This window comes from Bubalus kerabau, chromosome 5 (assembly GCF_029407905.1).
Source record: "Bubalus kerabau isolate K-KA32 ecotype Philippines breed swamp buffalo chromosome 5, PCC_UOA_SB_1v2, whole genome shotgun sequence".
In the NCBI taxonomy this organism is placed as follows: Eukaryota; Metazoa; Chordata; class Mammalia; order Artiodactyla; family Bovidae; genus Bubalus; species Bubalus kerabau.
Genome location: NC_073628.1, coordinates 43,751,210 through 43,766,515, shown reverse-complemented (window position 1 = coordinate 43,766,515; position 15,306 = coordinate 43,751,210). Strand labels below are relative to the sequence as shown.

The 15,306-nt window shown below is 44.8% G+C and overlaps 1 long non-coding RNA gene across 2 annotated transcripts in view; it reads left to right on the top strand.

The window, feature by feature from the left end:
- The first annotated feature begins 2,653 nt into the window (after nucleotides 1–2,653).
- Nucleotides 2,654–15,306, top strand: part of LOC129653832 (uncharacterized) — a 48,542-nt gene continuing 35,889 nt past the window's right edge. For both annotated transcript variants that reach the window (XR_008715227.1, XR_008715226.1), the window contains exons 1-2: nucleotides 2,654–2,938; nucleotides 10,126–10,256. This is a non-coding gene — a long non-coding RNA (uncharacterized LOC129653832). The remainder of the gene's footprint in view (nucleotides 2,939–10,125; nucleotides 10,257–15,306) is intronic.

The following is a 15,306-nucleotide window of genomic DNA, read 5'->3' as shown; positions in this document are numbered from 1 at the left end:
TACATGTCCCAGGTCAAGTCACTTAACTCCAATCTTGTCACCTCATCTGTACAACAGGGACGACAACTCCTGTGCTAGCAACTCAGGATTGTTTGAAGACCAAAGTGAGGAAATGCAGTCAGTAAACGTCTTTTTTTTCTTGATATAATGATACTATAAACCGTATGTTGGTGCTAGTGGTGAAGAACCCGCCTGCCAATGCAGGAGACGCAGGAGACGCAGGTTTGATCTCTGGGTTGAGAAGATCTCTTGGAGGAGGCAATGGCAACCACTCCAGTATTCTTGCCTGGAGAATCCCATGGACAGAGGAGACAGGCAAGCTACAGTCCATAGGGTCGCAAAGAGTCGGACATGACTTAGCACGCACGCACACGGATGAACCCCTTGGGGATGTTGTTAAAATGAAAATTCATATTCAGTAGATTCCAGGTAGGACCCCCAACTGTGCATTTCTAACAAGATTTTCAGGGTGAGACTGACTGATACTGATGCTTCTGTTCAAGGGGAATGTAAACCATTCAAGTCTTTGAAAATAAAAATCACAGTAAATTATCTAAATTCCACCACCCTAACATTACTTTCACTTCTTATATTTTTCACATAGCGGTACATCTTAAAATATTTCCCATATTTCTACAAATTATACAGACTGCAAAGTTATTGTAATTATTGTTTTTAAATAGTTCCACATATTTCATAGAGCTGAAATAACATCACTTACCCAACCACTTCCATAACACTGGGCATGAAATTGCATCGGTTGTTTGACTTTGTGTATGATCAGACCAGTGAGTCTTCTGGGAGTGGTTGCAAGGGAAGCAGTGTGCTCCTGGGACGGCGGGAGGGTGATGGTTGTTTCCTCCAGTCCCTCCCTGGGATTAATCTGTAGGAGTACCCACACAGCTCAGTGGTGAGGAATCCTTCTGCCAAACAGAAGACGCAAGTTCAATCCCCAGGTTGGGAAGATCCCCTGGAGAAGGAAATAGCAACTCACTCCAGTATTCTTGCCTGGGAAATCACAGGTCAGAGGGGCCTGGCAGGCTACAGTCCATGGGGTCCCAAACAGCTGGACACAGCTTAGTAACTAAACAACAACAAACTGGCTCAAGACTATGAACATCTTCATAAACTTTTGCTACTTTTGACACATTTTCCTAAAGACCAACAAAATGATAGATATGCATGTATTTATATTATTCATACATGTCCCCCTTGCACACTCTCGGTGAAAATGTAAAATGGTGCACTATGCTGGAAGAGAGCATGGAATTTCCTCAAAAGATACAAGTAGAGGGACTTCCCTGATGGTCCTGTGGTTAAGCATCCTCCTTGCAACGCAGAGGACTCGGGTTCAATCGCTGGTTGGGGAATTAAGATCCCACGTGACTCGGGGCAACTAAGCTCGTGGACTGCAGCTATGGACCCCACACCCCACAGCTGGGGAGTCCACATGCCGCAAATGAAAGATCCCGCAGGATGCAAAGAAAGATGATCCCGTGTGTCAAAGCACAGACCTGACACAACCAAATAAATAAACTTAAAAAATAAAATAAAAACAGAACTTCCATATGATACAGCAGTCCCACTTCTGGGCAGTTATTCAAAAGAATTGAAATCAGGATCTCAAAGAGATATTTGCATGCTTATGCTCATTGCAACATTACGCACAACAGTCAAGCTGTGGAAACAATCTAAGTGTTCATTGATGGATGAATGGATAAAGTAAATATTGTGTGTACACACAGTGGCATATTAGCCTTTAAAATATGGAAGTCTTGCCACATTTGACAACATGGATGAGACTGAGGACATTATACTAAGTAAAATAAACAGTCACAGAAGGACGGATACTGTGTGATTTCCCTTATATGAAAGACCTAAAACAGCCAAGCCCATAAGGAGAGAGTAGAGTGGTGGTTGTCAGGGGCTGAAGGCAGGGGGAGCTGGGGTGTAACTGTTCAGCAGATACAGGGTTTCAGTTGTGTCAGATGAATTAGTTCTAAACACCTGCTCTACAGCACAGTGTGTGTGTGTGTTAGTCGCTCAGTTGTGTCCCTCTCTTTCTGACCCATGGACTGCAGCCCACCAGGCTTCTCCATCCATGGACTTCTCCATACCTGTTGTTAAAAAATACTATTTGTTGTTGTTTACTTGTTAAGTCATGTCCAGCTCTTTTGTGACCCCATGGACTGTAGCCTGCAGGCTCCTCCGTCTATGGGATTTCCCAGGCAAGAATACTGGAGAGGGGTGCCATGTCCTTCCAGGGAATCTTCCTGACTCAGGGATTGAACCCACGTCTCCTGCATTGGTAGGCAGATTCTTTATCACTGGGCATCCTGAGAAGGCCCTAACAATACTATATTGTACCCTTAAAACTAGTTAAGAAGGTATATCTCATGTCGTGTTCTTATCACAATAAGAAAATATATTTCCCTATAGAAATATATTTAAAAATGATTTACTTAACACCAATGGCAACTACTTGTTACAAAAATATTTTAAAAGACTATGCATGAAAATTACAATAATTGAGGAACCACTGGGTATGGTAGTGGTGCATGTGGCTGGCGTGGGAATGACTGGGAGCTCAGTCCACGAAACACAGATGGGGTGAATGAGGACAGGTGATCGCAGTTACCTGGTGAAAGAGAAGCTGAGATGATTCCTTTTTGTTTGTATTTTGGCAGATGGCGCTTCTTTTAGGTTTTCTTAACTGATTGTGCAAATTGACATTAGACAGTTGTCTCTTAATCCATATAATAGATGAGAACAGAGAGAGGAGGAGAAGGGGCAAGAAGGAGGAAGTGGAAGGGGAGGAGAAACATCGAAAAGATTCTGGAGCCGGGTCAAATGATAGCAGGAAGAGCTGTTTTGAAGATGAAATACCTACACTTTGGAAGTACCATTCATCCAGCGGGGTGAGCGCCCAGACACCTCAGTGAGTAATCTTCCTCTGAGCTGTTATCTTCCATATCTTGACAACACAGAAACTGAAGCTTGAAATGATTACATGACTTGCTCACTCAACTCAGAAGTAGACCCAGAGTAGACCCAGTAGACCACACTACTATCCCAGAAGCCACAATCCAGGCACTTAACACTTATATATGTCTTTCATCCTTGGGGGAAGGGGAAGAAATGTCCAACTCAGGCTTGGCTGAGAGAAACAGTTTGGAATTAGCTAAGGTCGGAAAAAAATAAGCACCAATCTGTGCCTTGATGTTTTGTTTTGGGTTGTTTTCTTTACTGTCTTTCTAGGGAAAAAAAAAAAAAAACATAGGTAGTGGCATCACATGCACTAATCTTTTCTCCTTGGTCTTTCACTTCTAGAGGTAGTTTAGTAGCTGGGCCGATGACACAAGGCCTGTTCCCTGCCTACCTGGCAGCTAGCCAGCTTGTCTAATTTCTTTAAAATTTCACAGAGGTTGTGGGCTGAGGGGTGGATCTGAAGTGGCTGAAAGGTTGGATGAAGACTCTCATTCAAGTAGCCGCAGATGGGAATTAGATAAAGCTACAGTTGTTAAACGGAGAAGGCAATGACACCCCACTCCAGTACTCTTGCCTGGAAAATCCCATGGACGGAAGGGCCTGGTGGGCTGCAGTCCATGGGGTCGCTAGGAGTCGGACACAACTGGGTGACTTCACTTGCACTTTTCCCTTTCATGCATTGGAGAAGGAAATGGCAACCCACTCCAGTGTTCTTGCCTGGAGAATCCCAGGGATGGGGGAGCCTGGTGGGCTGCCGTCTATGGGGTCGCACAGTCGGACACAACTGAAGCGACTTAGCAGCAGCAGCAGCAGCAGTACAGTTGTTAGAAAGTGGAAAATTGAGTACAAATGCCTGTGCCAAGGGAGAGGAGACCTCAACTGAGAGAGAGTGTCAAAGTCAGGACACAGGCTGAGTCTAAACAGAGGAGGAGAAGTTGGGAGCAGAGAGAGACGGATTCCAGGGACTGTGGAGTATGCCTCCATGGGGTCTGGCCACAGGTGGGTCAGGTCAAAGGTATAGCATTTTCTTCTTTTTAATGTTTCTTTCTTTATTTGGCCACACCGGGCCTTAGTTGTGGCATGTAGAATCTAGTTCCCTGTCCAGGAATCGAACCCAGGCCCCCTGCACTGGAAACTTGGAGTCTTAGCCATTGGACCACCAGATGTTGTTGTTCAGTCGCTCAGTCGTGTCCAGCTCTTTGCAGCCCATGGACGGCAGCAGCCAGGCTTCCCTTGTCCTTCACCATCCCCCAGAGTTTACTCAAACTCATTTCTATTGAGTCTGGAGTTGAACCACCAGGGACATCCCAACAAAGTACAGCACCTTTTTAGGAGGGGCAACTTCATGTCAGTGAAAGACAAAGCTTCACGAATTGTGTAGACACACTCTTGTCCGTCTATTATTCATGTATAGGTTCAGTAAACCTTAACGGATGATCTCCTCTGTGCTCAGCACTGCTCTGGGCTCTGGGTAAACAAAGACCAGGAACATCCCGTTTCCAGCCTGGAAAGGGAGCCCCAGTCCCAGTTCAGTAGAGAGAGACAGACATGAGTCATGGCTTCTCTCTTTATCTGCTTTTCTCTGAAAGAGTCCTGGTTTTCATAAATGATATGCCTTGACATGCTATGCCTTTATAATAATATTTTATAATCAGTGGAAAACCAAAGGAATGCCTGGAAGTTGCCTTTAGTTATGGGAACAGCTAGGCTTCTCTGATTAACATGGACAAACCCTGTACCATGTGGGCAAGGATCTTTGGGGCCCAGGTTCTACCGCTGCTTCTCTTTCCAGTATCAGCTGCACAGTTGGCATTTACATTTTGGCATTTACACGGGTGACTGTGTGGCTGGGTACCTGAGTGACCAGCTCTCCAGGAGACTTGTGTTTAGGGGCTTCCTGGTTTTAGAGTTGGACTTCCCTGATGGCTCAGACAGTAAAGAATCTGTCTGCAGTGCAAGAGACCCAGGTTCAATTCCTGGGTCAGAAAGATCACCTGGAGAAGGGAAAGGCTACCCACTCCAGTATCCTTGCCTGGGGAATCCCATGGACAGAGGAGCCTGGCGGGCTACAGTCCATGGGGTTGCTATATGGCTAGTCACCTGAGTGACCAGTTCTCCGGGAAACTTGTGTTTACGGGTTTCCTGGTTTTAGAAAGTGGCTCTTATTTTTCTCAAAGTTCTTCCTAACTTTTCAGACCAGTGACCTCCCTTGACTGCAGTTCCTTGGCTGGAAGGAGAAGATGGTCTGCCAACCTACAATTTTGCCTTTAATTCAATTTGACAACAAGCACTTTTAATAATTTGATATTTGGTTGTGAGCTGATTTTGGTCAGAAGCCACCTACACCCTTTCTGTGCCAGCTGCAGGAGCAGATGATTTTGTAGTTCTCTTCAAGGCAGCCTTTTACTGATTCTCCAACTGTTCGTCACACACCAGGCTGAGTCAGGAGCTGTGCTGCGTACCGAGTCACTTCAGTCATATCTGACTCTTTGAGACCCTATGGGCTATAGTCCACCAGGCTCCTGTGTTCATGGGATTCTCCAGGCAAGAACACTAGAATGGGTTGCCAGGCTCTCCTCCAGGGGATCTTCCCGACCCAGGGATCGAGTCCCCAACTCTTACATCTCCTGCATTGGCAGGAGGGTTCTTTACCAGTAGCACCACCTGGGAAGCCCATTCATGGCGTATAATACCTGTAAAATAGATGTGGTTGATGTCCTCATCTGTCAGGGATGCAGTGACGAACATTAGACAAATAACTCCACAACGTTCAGTTAATTGCTATTAAGGAAGAGACTGGGCTATTGTGAGTGTAAAAAGAGGCAGACCTAATTGGATTGAGAGGCAAGGAAGGCCTCTTTAAGAAAGAGATAATAATGCTGAGACCTTTTTTGAGGGAGGGGGTTGGGGGGCCTACACAGGCCTGCAGGATCTTAGTTTCCCAGCCAGGAATTGAACTTACATCTCTTGTATTGGAAGTGTGGAATCTTAACCACTGGACTGCCGGTGAAGTCCAATAATGCTGAGATTTGAAGGAGTGGGCACTAGTCTGCCAAAGAGTTCAGAGAAGAGATTCCAGGCAGAGGGAACTTGTGTAGACTGTAAGCCGGAAAGAAGAGAGTGTCGCCTACAAACGGGTCCACAGGCAAATACAGCCACAGCGTAGTCACCGTGGCAACCGCTGCTGCTGCTGCTGCTAAGTTGCTTCAGTCGTGTCCGACTCTGTGCGACCCCATAGACAGCAGCCCACCAGGCTCCCCCGTCCCTGGGATTCTCCAGGCAAGAACACTGGAGTGGATTGCCATTTCCTTCTCCAATGCATGAAAGTGAAAAGTGAAAGTGAAGTCGCTCAGTCGTGTCCAACTCTTCATGACCCCATGGACTGCAGCCCACCAGGCTCCTCCGTCCATGGGATTTTCCAGGCAAGAGTACTGGAGTGGGGTGCCATTGCCTTCTCCGACACGGTGGCAAAGAGTGGTACAAATGGAGCACGTCTGGGTGGTTCAGACCCAGACCCCACAGGGCCTTGAAGCCCCTGGCAAAGAGTGTGAGTTTCATTCTGGTGACAGGGAAGTCACAGGAGGGCCATGAGCAGGGAAAGAGGGTAATCTGTTTACCCTGTGAAATATCTGGGAATTCTGCAAACCCATGGACTATAGCCCACCAGGCTCCTCTGTCCATGGAATTCTCTAGGCAGGAATACTGGAGTGGGTTGCCGTTCCCCACCCAGGGATCGAACCTGCGTCTCTTAAGTCTCCTGCATTGGCAGGCGGGTTCTTTACCACTAGCGCCACCTGGGAAGCCCCATAGAACGGATCAGATAAACATTTAAGAAGCACATGACACAGCTTGAGTCATTGTGTGCCTGACACCCTGCGTGGTGCCCTGGGCCAGGTGCTTTTCCAAGCTCTATGGCAAGGGGGGCGTAAAAGCCAGGGGTATCCTGGGCACATAGAGACTGCCTTCTCCACCTGCCTCCCCTACCAAGGGGTCCTGCCTGGGAGGCAGAATGTGGCTTCCAGACCCTGCAACAAAGTATAAAGTGTCTGCAATGGCAGCCCAGGAAGGCTTTGAGTGGGAAACCATAAATCAGGTTTTAAAGCTGTCCCCAACTTAAGAACAGGATTCTGGTCTTAAGTTGATTTTCAGTGAAAGGAATATATTCGTCTATGAGCACCTCAGGAAACATGTCCTTGGGGCCTGTTGATTTAGAAACATCTCTGTTTTCAAAGTGGTGTTTAGTCAGCCCTTTTCCTTTTGTAACTCAATTTCCTACTTTTCTCCCTCACAGACCATGCATTCTTTGGTTATCTGATTTGCCTTTGTAATTTTTTTTTTTTAAAGACAAGCGAAAACATCTTGAAAAAATCCAGTCTTTTTAGTGTCACTTGTCATGACTTTCCCCTCCCTGCAGTAATATGTTTTTCCTTGACTTGGTTGTCTTCTGTCAGCTCCCCATCGGTGGGACTGGGCTGGGAGAGGAGTCAGCAGAGCCAGGATTTGTTGAGGTTGGTGGGAGTTGAAGGGTGGGAGGCAAATGCTCCCCAGTTTCATGTGTAAAATTGGTGGCTGCTCAGCTGGGACTCCCGGGTGTCCTCTGCCTGCCAGGTGTGCCCGGAAGTGGAGTGATGCCCTGAAACGTGTGTGACATGTGTGGTCTGCATACCTGGGTTTGTTTCCTTATCACTTCCTAGTGAATAACTCTTGGCCTCCAAGAAATGAATAGATGCATGCCTGTTACCACCAGACAAGGTACATACACGTTCCTGGATGCTGGGAGAGGTGGGCGTTGTTTTCCCCATTTAGAGCGAAGGAAATGCAAGTTCAGAGACGTTACATAACATAACAATTTATCAGTCTGCTGAAGGAGGGAAGTTACATGACATTGGTTGATAAAGCCTGGGAATTCATGCCCTGTGAAACTTCCATGAGGACAGGTGGTCCTCATGGCCCATAGAGGGACCTCTAGAATGGGCCTTGGATCTCACTCATTTCTAGCGGGTGTCTTGGTGAACACAAAATGCGAGTTCTCCTTCGAGAACTGCCTCTGGCCCATTCCTCCCAGTCTCAGTCACTCCACTCCCCACCTGGGTTCTGCACCTGGCCCTCCCCAGACTAACTCCTGACCAGGGGCCCCGACCCCTCCCTGGAAGCAGGTTCCTCTTCCTGGAAGGTCTCTGTTGGCTGCTGCCCCCTCTGCTGAGGAATTCAGCTTCTTTCTGCTCATCTCAGCACATGGAGTCATGTCCTCTGTGTGACACACTTGTCTCCCACACAAGACCTGGGCCCCTAGGACAGGGACCCATGAAGGAACAGCAGCAGAGGGATATCCATCTGAAGGGCGCTCAGTGCCATTTGCTCTTTCCCTGGATGATGTGCAAAAGGGGCCCTTAGCGACCATCAGCACGGAATTCCCAAAGGGACTCTTTCCTGTGGAACAATAGAAAGTGGAGTCTGTGGGACTCTTATCTCTAATAAAATCTCTCTCGATACATTTACATACCTAAACATTAATATTTGGTACCCATGTCAGTCAAATTGGCCTTAATGAGTCATGGCAGCTTCAAATCTTTTCTTATATTCAGCTTCATGAAGAAAATAAAAAAGAATAATTCAGTTGCTCCCTTTGGTTCAGTCTGGGGGCCTTCTTCATTATCATTTTTAATGTACATGGAAGCAGAGGTGAAAACCCTTCTCTTCCTCCTCATTGCACTATTGACGTTATAAACATTGACCTAAACTATAACCAGCAGGTTCCCATTGAAATGAAAGTTCTGCCCTGGGGTTTAAATTCCTAATTTACTGTGTAAGATGAGCCCCAGTTAAAGTCTGCTAATAAGAAAAACAGAGATTTGGTATTAAAACATCTTCAAATATTCTGTGAAGAGCTTTACTTATAATTTTATAGCATTTATCAGTGTCTGATTTGAGTAGAATGTGGGTTTATGTATCTCCACTATTAAGGAGACAGCTCCTTGAGGACAAGGAATTTACCAGATTCATATTTGGCACATATTTGAGCTCATAAGAGGCACTCAGTAAATGCTGGCTGAACAGAAAGGGAAAAGGGAGGCTGGGAGCAAAAGAGGAAGGTAAAGCCTTCCTGATGTCTTTCTGCTTCAGTGATGATGATGATGATGGTGGTGATAGCGAGAGTTACCCCTGACTGAGTTGTTTTCTCTATGCCGCTCACAGTGTCCAGCACCTTCCATGCAATGTACAAGTACAGTTTTCACTCTGTAATCCTATGAGGTATGCATTTTTCTCATTAGGTATTTGAGGTCTCAGGATCATTAACTAAAACCAACAAGGTTACTTGCCTCAGAGGTACATTTCCAAGGTCTCAGTTCAAGTCTTTCTGCTCGCTTTTACCTGTGATGTCTTTCCAAATAATCCAACATTTCTTGTCTTTTCACGCAAACAATTGGGTCAAGTATTAGAAAACATTTTGTTGTTGTTGTTCAGTCGCTAAGTCGTGTCTGACTCTTTTGCGACCCCATCGACTGTAGCCAACCAGGCTCCACTTTCTATGGGGCTTCTCAGGCAACAAAACTGGAGTGGGTTGCCATTTCCTTCTCCAGGGGATCTTCCTGACCTAGGGATCGAACCTGGATTTGACTGATGTGTTGCCAATGTCTCCTGCATTGGCAGGCAGAGCCTTTACCACCAAGCCACCGGGGAAGCCCAGAAAACATTTTTTATGTTCTTACTTCAGTTACTTTACAAAGCAAACCCTCTGGGCCTTGAATCGGGTAAGTTAAAGATACACACATGTATAGGGTAATGTGTGCTAACCCTGAAGCACTGAAGAAAATGAAAAGTTCTCAGTGTAACAATCTGAGTCAGAAAAGTGTTAGCATATTATGAGGAATTTCCCTTCCTCTGAGCCATTGGGCTTTTGCCAAGGCTGCAGGGTAGATGCTCCATTAGTAGAAGACGAATTTGATCCAATAAGACATCTTCTCAATCCCTGTGTAAGATTAGTCTGAGTAGGAATCACTTGGTAACAATTTGGAATGGAGTGTGTTAGAAAAACATAGCTTTGTCTGGGCTGAGCCTAGAAATGGGTGACAGATGTTGATGAGCGACTGAACAGATGTTTGGGGGAGAATTACAAAAAGGGTTTCTATCATGCAGGATCTAAACCTTAACCTTCCTGGCTGATGCTGAAATGAGAGCTTGTTTATGAAACATGCTCTTGCAAAACTGTTTGGTGGATTGTGACAAAGATGAATGACCGGATCCCATCATTTAAATTTGAAAATAAGGTAAATGGGGGTCCTTGTTTGTGTGCCTGCATATATGTGTTTTCTTTGACAAGGGTCAGTGCCTTATTAAAGAATGGCGGGGAGGCAAGTAAGCAATTTCCCTCTGCCTTCTCCAGTTTTCTCCCCCACTGGAAAGAATGAGCAGAATTTGATACTATACCTTAAGGCTCAACAAAATTATTAAAATACCATCGCTTATAGCCATTCTGAAACATTTGCCTTATAACTGCATTTAGAAAAAAGGTTTTTTCCTCTTTTTTTTTTAAATGATTGCTATTTTATTGATTCTCCATGTCAATTTAAACCATGGAATGAGGGAAATACACAAAAATTTACAACCAAGAAATCTATGCTTCTAAACATGGCAAGCAATTTGAATAAGTACATCCTTTCATGAATTTTTCTAAATGTACATTTTTGGTGGCCCTGATTAAACTATGAAAGCGAACATGCTGATTAGAAAAAAGGTTTTCTGTACAAACTTAATCAGTAGTTTTAAGTGGGGTCTCTGAGACTTATTTTAAGTTTTAAAAAGCCTAAAAGATCCTTTAGCCAAAGTAAGAAACAAAGATAGAGTTTAAAAGCTATAGAGCTACTACCAGAAACCAGTTACCACCTCCCCACCTTACCCACTTAACAGAAAGATAAACTGTTAGTTGTATTATACGAATTATTGTGGCTCTTCCCATTAATTTGCCTGAAATGATTGATGGATTAAGGAGAGGCATTTATTAATTCATCTTTGTAAATAGCTTATCACTGACTTAAGTATGACTTTTCTTCTACTAACTGTAACTGTGTCTACATAGTAATATCATAAATTTGGTTGAAAAAGATGAATGGAGCCCAAAATCCAAATACTCTCAGTTTAGTGTGAAAAAATTATAAATGCATAGAATTTATGACAGACACTGGCCTTATATGTCATAATAGCCTTTGTTGTTGTTGTTCAGTCGCTAAATTGTATCTGACTCTTTGTGCCCCCATAGATTAGAGCATGCCAGGCTTCCCTGACCTTCACCATTTCCCAGAGTTTGCTCAAACTCATGTCATTGAGTTGGCTATGCCATCCAACCATCTCATCCTCTGTCACCCTCTTCTTCCCCCTGCCCTCAGTCTTTCCCAGCATCAGGGTCTTTTCCAATGAGTTGGCTTTTCCCAGCATCAGTGTCTTTTCTAATGATGGGATTGGAGAATTCCATGGACAGAGGAGCCAGGCAGGCTAAAGTCTGTGGGGTTGCAAAGCATTGGACATGACTGAGCAACTAACACTTTCACACAATAGCCTTATATGTCACAATAACCATGCAAGATGAGTTTTTTAACCCCATTTAATGGATGAGAAAGTAGAGGCCCAGACAAATTAAGTGACTTTCCCAAGATCATAACACTAGGACCAGGATTTGTACCTTTATTCATAGTATTCAAAATATTTTCCAATATGCTAGACTGTCTTGGGTAGAAGCGATATTTAACTCTTTAATTAAATCCTGTGTGTTCCTGTATATCAAAACAAAATCTGATTTAAAGCTATGATTTTCAAACTCAGGATCTGAAGTCTTGCTTCTTTTTTAAAAAAAAGTCATAACCAGTTTTATGATCTTGTACAGATTTATCAATTCTATAACCTGCCTGACAAAATTATTAGCAAACATGCATCGTGAGAAGCAAGAACCATCACCCATTCTTTCTGCATGTTAGCAACTTGTCACTCCTGAGCAACAGTGCTCCCATCCCTGGGGTCTGTGACCAATCATTTTCTGCATTCATTCCGAGCACAAGATGGAAAGAGTACTGTTCAAAGAGCACTGTCAACTCTCCTCGCTGTTGAAAGAGGAAGGGAAACACTAGACTCTTTCTTGTGCTTCCGACTAAAGCAAGACCAATAGGGAGGAAGGTGATACATGAGAAAGATGTCAGCTTTGGGCAAGGCATCGTACTAGAAGTGGTAAGGGTTAGAAAGATAAATGAGATGCTTAGAGGCTATAGGAGAGATGAGACACATGCGTAAACTAGTCAGAGATGAGGCAGAGGGGGATATGTCAAGCGATATGGGAGTTAATGGGGAGAATGAGATTATTAGTCCTGGGATTAGGCAAGGTTACATGGATGGCATTTGTACTGTGAGCTTTCAAGTTCAAAACGACCAGTGAAGGTTAGCTTCTCCTTCTTTCAGCCTGACTTCCCTGTTCCTAGTCTGCTTCTCCTTCTCTTCATTGGCAAACTTCCCAAAAGAGTAATCAAGGTGTTCTCTTTTCATTTCATTGTTACTTGTTGTCATTGTTTAGTCGCTGTCGTGTCTGACTCTTTGTGACCCCATGGACTGTAGCCCACCAGGCTCCTCTGTCCCTGGGATTTTCCAAAGAATACTGGAGTGGGTTGCCATTTCCTTCTCCAGGGGGTCTTCTCGACCCAGGTTGAACCCATGTCTCCATATTGCAGATGGACTCTTTTACAACTGAACCACCAGGGAAGCCCTTCATTGTCTACCCCTGCCACCCTTTCTTATTTACTAGTCCTTAAAACCATGATCCTGGCCACATGGAATAAAGCCTGCATTGACCAGCCTCTCTTGCAGCAAGGAATGGGCACATAGGTATGATCTGGCCAACAGAACATGATTTGAAGTGGTGGGTGCAACTTCCAGGTTATATCCTTAAAGAGAAGGGGGTATAATTTTTCCATGTGCCCTCTTCCCGAATGTGGCTATGGTGATGGTGAGCCATTTTATCTCATCCATATGAAAGCATCATGGCTCAGACGGTGAAGAATCTGCCTGCAAAGCAGAAGACCTGGGTTTGATCCCTGGGTTGGGAAGATCCCCTGGAGAAGGGAATGGCTACCCACTCCAGTATTCTTGCCTGGAAAATCTCATGGATAGAGGAGCCTGCCCATGAGGTTGCAAAGAGTCGAATATGATTGAGTGACAAACATGCATATATATAATATACATATATATGAGTGAATATTCTTGACCATTTATAAATGTTTTTCATATCATGGGAAGGGGTTTATAATAAAAAGTTTAAATGATAAGACTAGAAAACTCCAACTACCTCTTCCAATCTGATTTCAGAGAAGCATTTAATATTGTTGGTCAGCCCTTCCCATTTGCAATAATAACAGTAATAATTAAGTAGCATAAAATCTCTCTAGGTAATTTTCTATGCAATGAATTGCTTCACTCCCATGACACCTTGGAGGTGAGCTTTAATAACATCACTGTTTTAAAGATTATCATGCAGCCAGAAAGTGAAGGAGTTAGGATTCAATTCCAGACCCACACTTACTTCTCCACCAAGTCATGTTTCTTTGGAAACTTGCATCTCCCTTGGCTTCTGTGTTATCGCGTCAGTCTGCTCTGACCTGACTCCATTCTTCTGGCTCCTGTTTTCTTTTTCCCATTTCCCAGTTCTGTCACTCTGCTGGCTTCTGGCTATGGCTTGCTTCCTCCCAATCTCATTGGCTTCCTTGCTTTCTGCTTACAAGGTGAAGGAGTCTTAATGCCTCTGTAGGCAGAACAGAAGGAGCCAATGGAGAGCAAAGCTTGAAGAGAGATAAAGGGGATGGAGTGACCCATGAAGCGAGGTTCCAGAAAGACGACCAAGCACCAGGAGGAAGAATCCTCCTGAGGAAATGGGGTGGACACCTCTTCCTGTGACACATTTGGTCGTCTTAACAGGGTCGATAGTGGCAGCGGCAGAAGCAGGGGGTTCCTGCCCCTTTAGTTGGAAGGAGCCCTCCGGCTTCTGGCCACGAGCCTTGAAGTGAAAGGTGAGGCCTTGCTGCACGGATGACGAGCTCCACTTAGTTGGTCAGGCCCGGCCCGGCCCCAGAAAACAAGGAGCTGGTGCAGAGTGTTGAGTGACACCGTTTCAGAGAGAAATGTGGCAAAGCTCAAGTAGAAAAGCAGAAACACCCAACCCCCAGAAGCCTTCCTCTCTGTCACCTCATTAGCTGAGGCGACTCCCAGAGACTTGGAGAACAGGACGACTGTGTTCCTGAGCCAACCGCCATCTTCCCCAGATGATTAATGGGGTATCCTGTGGCGAATGAGGAGGACCCACGTTTCCACAGCTTATTTCTTCAAATCAGGACCTTTAAAATAAGAATGCATTGTTGAGGGGGCAATAAAACCATCAGAATGTGGCTCTGGCTTCTTTCCATCTTATTAGGCTTGAGGTAATTATCCAGGTAATTCAGGAAAAATAAACGGCATTGCCTGAATTACTCAGATAATTACCTCAACGTTTCAATTCAGTCTGGTGGTGGAGGGCCAGCTGTAAATGTCTCACGGGCCTCAAATAGTCTGATAACTGAAAACAGGCTTGGTAATTTAGGAGCCAGGGTGAAATAGTGAGAGGGGTTGAGCTCAAATAATTAGAAAACCTGGGTGTTTTAGACCAAGTTCTGCGGCAGAGACCTGCTTATTCCCGGTGGGCTATTTTACCTCCCTGAGCCTGAGGCCATTTTAAGGATAGTAAACTGCAAATTGCTAGCCAAGTATGCTTTAAGCAATTATCAATAATATTTTTTGTTGCTGGTGTTCTCAACGACTGATGTAAAAATTTTTGTTCTGGCATAAAGCTGAATAAAACTTGATATCTGGCATGAAACTGGATAAAAGTATGCTTTATACAAAGGTATGAGGTTCCAGGGCAAGGGTTTTCAACATTAGCTGCCCATGAGATTCATCCGGGGAGTTTTTAAAATAAGAGAGCATTTCTCAGGCCCCACCCGAGACCTGAATCTGAATATCTGGGGTGGGGTCCTTGACATTGGTATTAAAAAAAAAAAAATCTCTCCAGATGATTCTAAGGGGCAGAACCCTGGCATGTCAGAGACCGAGTCAAAGAGGGAGGGAGATTTCTGTCACCAGAGGGTCATGTACAGGGTTTAATGTGTCTGATAGATAAGTCTCAGAGTGACAGGTGAAGCTGCCTGGCTCTTCAGCTGGTTCCCCAAGTTCCAAGTGGAATAGGCCCCCCAAACACTCTGATCACTAGGTGTCCAAGTGCCCCGGTTTCAACAGTAAGGGAGGAGCTCACGG